Below are 6,330 nucleotides of genomic sequence, written 5' to 3' on the forward strand. Positions count from 1 at the left end.
GAGGAACCGTAGTACTGCATGAGGAAGTCTGGAGTGGCAAAGAAGTCTGTGAGGAGTGACACATGGCTTCAAGGTGGGATTACATCAGGGATCTGTCCTTCTCATTTGCAGTGCTGACGGACAGACTGAAAGCGTCTCTGTGGTGAGAGCGGGTGGAGGAGAGCCTGCAGAGGTGGAGGTGTGCTCTGGAGAGAAGAAGACTGAAAGTCAGTAGAAAGAAGACAGAATACGGGTGGACAGGTGAAGCTACAGGTAGCAAAGAGAGGCAAATACGTCGGGTCAAGCAGAGAGGAGAAGAAGAGAGTGCAGGCAGGGTGGGTTATAAAATCCTTTACACATATTAAACTCATATTAGACTCTCGGGAATTCATCTGACTGTGGCACAAACAAACAGTGACTACCAAAGATGACTTTAAAATATGAACAAAGTCAGTATGTACACGAGTATTTAAGAAGAGTAATTATTTAAAATGATGCTCCAGTTATAGAAGTGTGTATAAAATGGCCGTAATTCCTGAACAGTTCATTTAACATTAACTGATCCCGGGAGGTTGATTCTGTTCATCTGGATGTTTTCAGTGGGAGAAACCTTTGTCTGTCACAGTCGTGGATCCTTCAGTCTCAGCTGACTGCAGGTTTCCAACCTTATAAACAGGACAACCAGCCCACTGATCGAGGAACTGACCAGCCCATTGTTCATTCAGTGGAGCAGTCATTATGCAAATGTCCTGTTTCTAAGGTTGTGGAAACCTGCAGGCAGCTGAGACTGAAGACGTCACCTGGATGAGTGACGAAACGTTTCTCCCACTGAAAACATCCAGATGAACAGAATCAACCTTTTGGGATTTACTCACCTGATTGATTGAACAAGTATTAAGATATTTACTGTTTTATTGATAAAAACTGAAAGTGTGCACATCAGTCTCAGCTTGATTGATCAGTTCAAAATCCCCTGTGGTGGATCACAGAGGCAAAACTACAAATAATGTGTCGTTCAACTGGATGAGAAGCTGGAGAGGTCTGCCAGCCGGACGCTGCCTACAGAAAGAGTCTGAGCCGGCTCAGATCCTTCAGTGTGTGCAGCTCTGAAGCTCCCAGCCTGGAGGAGGTGATCAGTGACTCCCAGTTTCAGCAACAGGTTCCTTCAGCCTGGCTGTGTGAGGGAATAGGAGCTCGTTCCTTCTGCTGCTGTCATTCATCCACTGGTGTCATGTGGAACGGGATTAGTCACACCTCATAGTTATCTATCAATATCTCTGCTTCTACGCTCGTTTTATACGAGCGCTTGTTGTTGGTTATATATTTGTTGCTATGACAACTCAATTTCCCTCTGGGATTAATAGTCTCTCTGATTCTGACTCTGTTATCCAAAAACGAATGGCCCTGACTCAGTATAACACCAACCCATCAATCATTCGATCTGATCTACTTACTGTGGAGGTTTTAAATGCAGAAACATTTAAAACAATAAAAAAAAAAGAAAAGGATTAAAAAACTGAAACGCTGGTTTCTAACCGGAGCTCTTCAGTGGGGTAGAAGCATACAAGCAGACAGCTCACTCTGTTGGTGAGATCTTTATGAAGTGAAGCACGGGACCCACGTCCTCGCTGTTTACTAACGGAGTGCTTCAGCGACTTTTAAAATGTTAGGCTGTTGTAATGAGCAGGTTTGTCCTCTGGGTGGTGCTCTCGTTGTTTGGGTGCAGGTGTGGAGTTCAGAAGCAGCACAGGCTCATAAAGCCTATTCAAGACCTGCCAGCTGATAACATCCTCCAGTCCTGTGACGATGAGGAGCGACTGCAGCAGGTGTCTGGTGATGAAGACCTGATGATATCACAGAGCCTGATTTTTCTCCCAAACGTTGGTGCTCCATATGTGGTCCCCACAGTCACCTGTTCACAGGTGTCATCTGTCATCCTCTCTTTCAATGCAGCCTTAAACCAAATGTGCAGTGAATCCGTGACGGCAGAGCTGACACCTGAATCTGTTCTAACAGACTGAGCATGTGCGCAGCAGCACTGACCTCAAACATGAGATTCACTCTTTGATGCACGGCCGAGCTCTCAGGCCTGAGTCTGCTTAGAAAGGAGTGCAGAGGTCTCGCCGAGGCTCAGGGATTAAAGCTGGCACCGTGTAATCTGAGACGCGCTGCAGCCCACCTGCACACTTCACACACTCTTCACCAGAACTGGGAAGTAACAAAGTACAAATACTTACTGTACTTAAGTAGAATTCTCAGGTATCTGTTCTTGAGTAATTTTTCCTGACTACTTGTTACTTTTTTAAACTAGTAGCTGTACTTTCTACTCCTTACCAGAGGTGGGTCGAGTATCCAAAAATTGTACTCAAGAGTAGCGTCACTTTAAAATATTACTACTCAAGTAAAAGTGACAGGTAGTTGGTGAAAAGACTACTCAGGTACTGAGTAACTGGTTGTAATGTCTGATTTATTTTTTTTAAATAAACAAAAATAAATAAAAATACAAATTGTAGTATTTTCAAAAAGAACATACGTAAAAACATCCAGATTAAGTTTTTCACAACCTAAAGCTTTTATAACCAATAGCTACAGTAAATGACATACAGTGGCTTGCAAAAGTATTCGGCCCCCTTGAACTTTCCCACATTTTGTCATATTACAGCCACAAACATGAATCCATTTTATTGGAATTCCAGGTGAAAGACCGACACAAAGTGGTGCACACCTGAGAAGTGGAACGAAAATCATACATGATTCCAAACATTTTTTACAGATAAATAACTGCAAAGTGGGGTGTGCGTAATTATTCAGCCCCCTGAGTCAATACTTTGTAGAACCACCTTTTGCTGCAGTTACAGCTGCCAGTCTTTTAGGGTCTGTCTCTACCAGCTTTGCACATCTACAGACTGAAATCTTTGCCCATTCTTCTTTGCAAAACAGCTCCAGCTCAGTCAGATTAGATGGACAGCGTTTGTGAACAGCAGTTTTCAGATCTTGCCACAGATTCTCGATTGGATTTAGATCTGGACTTTGACTGGGCTGTTCTAACACATGGATATGTTTGTTTTAAACCATCCCATTGTTGCCCTGGCTTTATGTTTAGGGTCGTTGTCCTGCTGGAAGGTGAACCTCCGCCCCAGTCTCAAGTCTTTTGCAGACTCCAAGAGGTTTTCTTCCAAGACTGCCCTGTATTTGGCTCCATCCATCTTCCCATCAACTCTGACCAGCTTCCCTGTCCCTGCTGAAGAGAAGCACCCCCAGAGCATGATGCTGCCACCACCACCTGCCACCTGCAGGTTTTAGATGTGTCCTTGAACCAACACAGCTGATTTAAATGGCTAAATTAGCTCCTCAACATGTCCTGAAGTTCTCCAGAGGCCTGGTAACGAACTAATCATGTGATTCAGGTGTGTTGACCCAAGGTGAGATCTAAAACCTGCAGGGACACCGGCCCTTGTGGACTGAGATTGCCCACCCCTGGGTTAGCCTCCTAACGCAGGCTGTTTAAACCTAATAAGCTGCTGTTTGACATAATAAACCCTGTCAACCGCAGTATTGCCTTCTGTTTTAACAGTTAGAGCAGTAGAGACGAGCTGCTTACATGTGCGTGGAACTTTAGCTTCATTAACCAGGCTAGCTGTTAGCTTGTAGCTCATGCTAGCTAACCAGTGAGAGGTTAAAAGGACGGTCAAAGCTGCGGACACAACACCCAGAAACGTATCTCACCACAACGTAGCGCCGAAAATATGATGTGATTCTAGCTCAATCAAACTGATTGCAGGAGGAAAACCGCCTCCATATCCTCACAGTCATGTGACAGACCTCTCCACATGGGAGAGGTGGACAGGGTCCAATCCTCGAGGCCCAGTGTCCTGAAACTATTAAATGTCCTCACCGCGACACACCAGAATAAAATTATTAGGTCATCAGCAAGACTCTAAAGTACTTGACTGCATGCTGAAGTGGCAATTCAGCCATTTAATTCATGTGTGTTGGACTACGCCAACATGAAAACACAACATTAGACTGACATCCACCTAACCACAGTTAAAAAGAAATTTAGAGTAAACTTACCGTGACGCGGTTAGACGAGTTTTTTCATGCTGAAATGTCGGTTTGTTTTGGCTCACACTGAAGACACGCGTTATATAGCTGTTCTTTTGTTCTACATTTAAGTGAAACATGCTTTGTATTTGAGGCCAAGGGTGTTCATCCTCTTCAGTTCTAGTGGAGACGGTTGCCTCTGCCATGTTTTTATGTGTTTCTTCTTTCTTGGGTCGCTCTGCCATAGTGTATAACTGGTCGTGTAACTGCATGGCTACATCTGATTGGTGAAACTGCACTGGCGGCATGATCTATTATTAGTAGCATTATCTAATGTGTGAAATTAATTATTTTAACTAGTTGAATATTGCCAAATATAGTGGAGTAAAAGTAATGTTTCTTCTTCACAAATGTACTCAAGTAAACGTAAAAAGTATGGTGCAATAAAAGTACTTTTAGAAGTACTTAAAAAAACTTTTTATAGGAATTCATTCATTCATTCATATGAATTTTACATTTGCTCAAATCTGGATGAATCCAGGTGTGTACATCCACAGAGAGCAGCAGGTCAGCTGATCACAGCCTGCACACTAAGAAACTCTACTGGAGCTCTCAGTGGAAATGACTTTGACTCTTTCCCCCACACTGAGACATGACAGCTGATTTAAAGGTTCCTCCACCTGCTGAATCCACGTTAACCTCTGACTGTACACATATTCCTGTTTGGAGACAAAGTCCCCCTCTACAATGTAGGCAACAGGAAATAGAGACTTGTTTTTATTTCTATGATTTTTATTCTGATTCAAGCTGAGAACAATTAGAATAAACAAAGATAGACTAAAGTTTGTATTCCCATCTATCTATCATTTTATAATTATGTTAATATAGTGCAAGGTTCAGTTAGCTTTGCACAGTAACATCCTCCAGAGAACTACTTTTTACTTTGTTACTCTGAGTACATTTCAGAGCCAGTTCCTTTTTACTTTTACTGGAGTAAAGAAGTTTAATCAGTACTTCAGCCTTTACTGGAGTATTTTTCAACAGTAGTATTTCTGCTTCAAGTTAAGTAAGAAAGGTACTCTTTGTCTCAGCTGGAGCCCCCCCACACACACGTACGTACGTCTGGTGTTGCTATCCTCGTGGGGACCTCCCATTGACATAATGCTTTCCTTTGCTGCTTACCCTAACCATAAAAATGAATGCTTAAGCCTGAGCCTAACCACAGTCATAACCCAGCTGTAGCCCTGACAATGAAATCACATTTCATTGTGAAAAAGCCTCCAGCCCTCATGGGGACCTGGGTTATGGTCCCCACGAGTAGAGTAAATTTCAGATTTTGGTTCCCTCCATGACAGGGAAAACCAGTTCACAGATACAAACACACACACAGTATTTTCATGGCTCTGCTGTTTATATGTGCTCAGGCCAATTAAAGGCTCCTTCTGCAGAATTTCAAACGTCTCTGAAATGCTAAAGTCAGACGGCTCCTCTCCTCCTCCTGACGCTCGTGAGTCATCTGTCACTCTGTTCTGTGGGCGTCTGAACAAACTGACTCGCTGCTGAGGCCAATGTGAGGTGAGAAGAAAGATTCTCGCCATCTGAATGAAAACACGGATCTGAGCGGAGTCGGTAGACCAATCAGTGAGTGTATGAGAGGGAGAGCCCGCACACCACACCTCCGACCTCTACAGCCAAGTCAGGTCAAGTTAGTGGACTCATGTAGCACGACTTAGAGGGCCAGGCTCGAGACCGTCACACATGTTCGTTTAAATCCTGCAGATGCGATCGTCACCTCAAACCCAGCGTCAGAGCAGTGGGGAAATAGTGGGAGGAGCCATACCTCTGTGACAGCTGTTTGACTCCACCCTGTAAGGACTCATCTTCAGACCATGTGAGAACACGCAACATTAAAAAGTTAAGAGGTCACAAACATGATTTATGGATAAACCTCTTCCATTAATAAAGTTCTGACCCTCCATTTAAATGAGAGTCTCAGGTGAGCTCAGGTATTCAGGAAGTTTACTCTGTACAGGAACATGCTCGTTGATTTGGTAAAATCCCAGTTGCAGGTTTTTGTATCAGGTCTAAACTGCTCAAAAGAAACACATGAACAAGTAATGTAATGTAGACAGACATCCTTTTATTGTTGATGTATTTTTAATAGATATTCAGTCAAATTCAGTGTTATTTATGTAGCACTCGCCTCAAGGTGCTTTATAGTATAAAAGAAGTGATCCACAGTGGGTACTGTACTGTTGAGGATGGTGAGCCGGGGTTCTCCTAAAGTCAGCCGCCATCTCCACAGTC

This window comes from Simochromis diagramma, unplaced genomic scaffold (genome assembly GCF_900408965.1).
Source record: "Simochromis diagramma unplaced genomic scaffold, fSimDia1.1 OVJJ01000385.1, whole genome shotgun sequence".
Lineage (NCBI taxonomy): Eukaryota > Metazoa > Chordata > Actinopteri > Cichliformes > Cichlidae > Simochromis > Simochromis diagramma.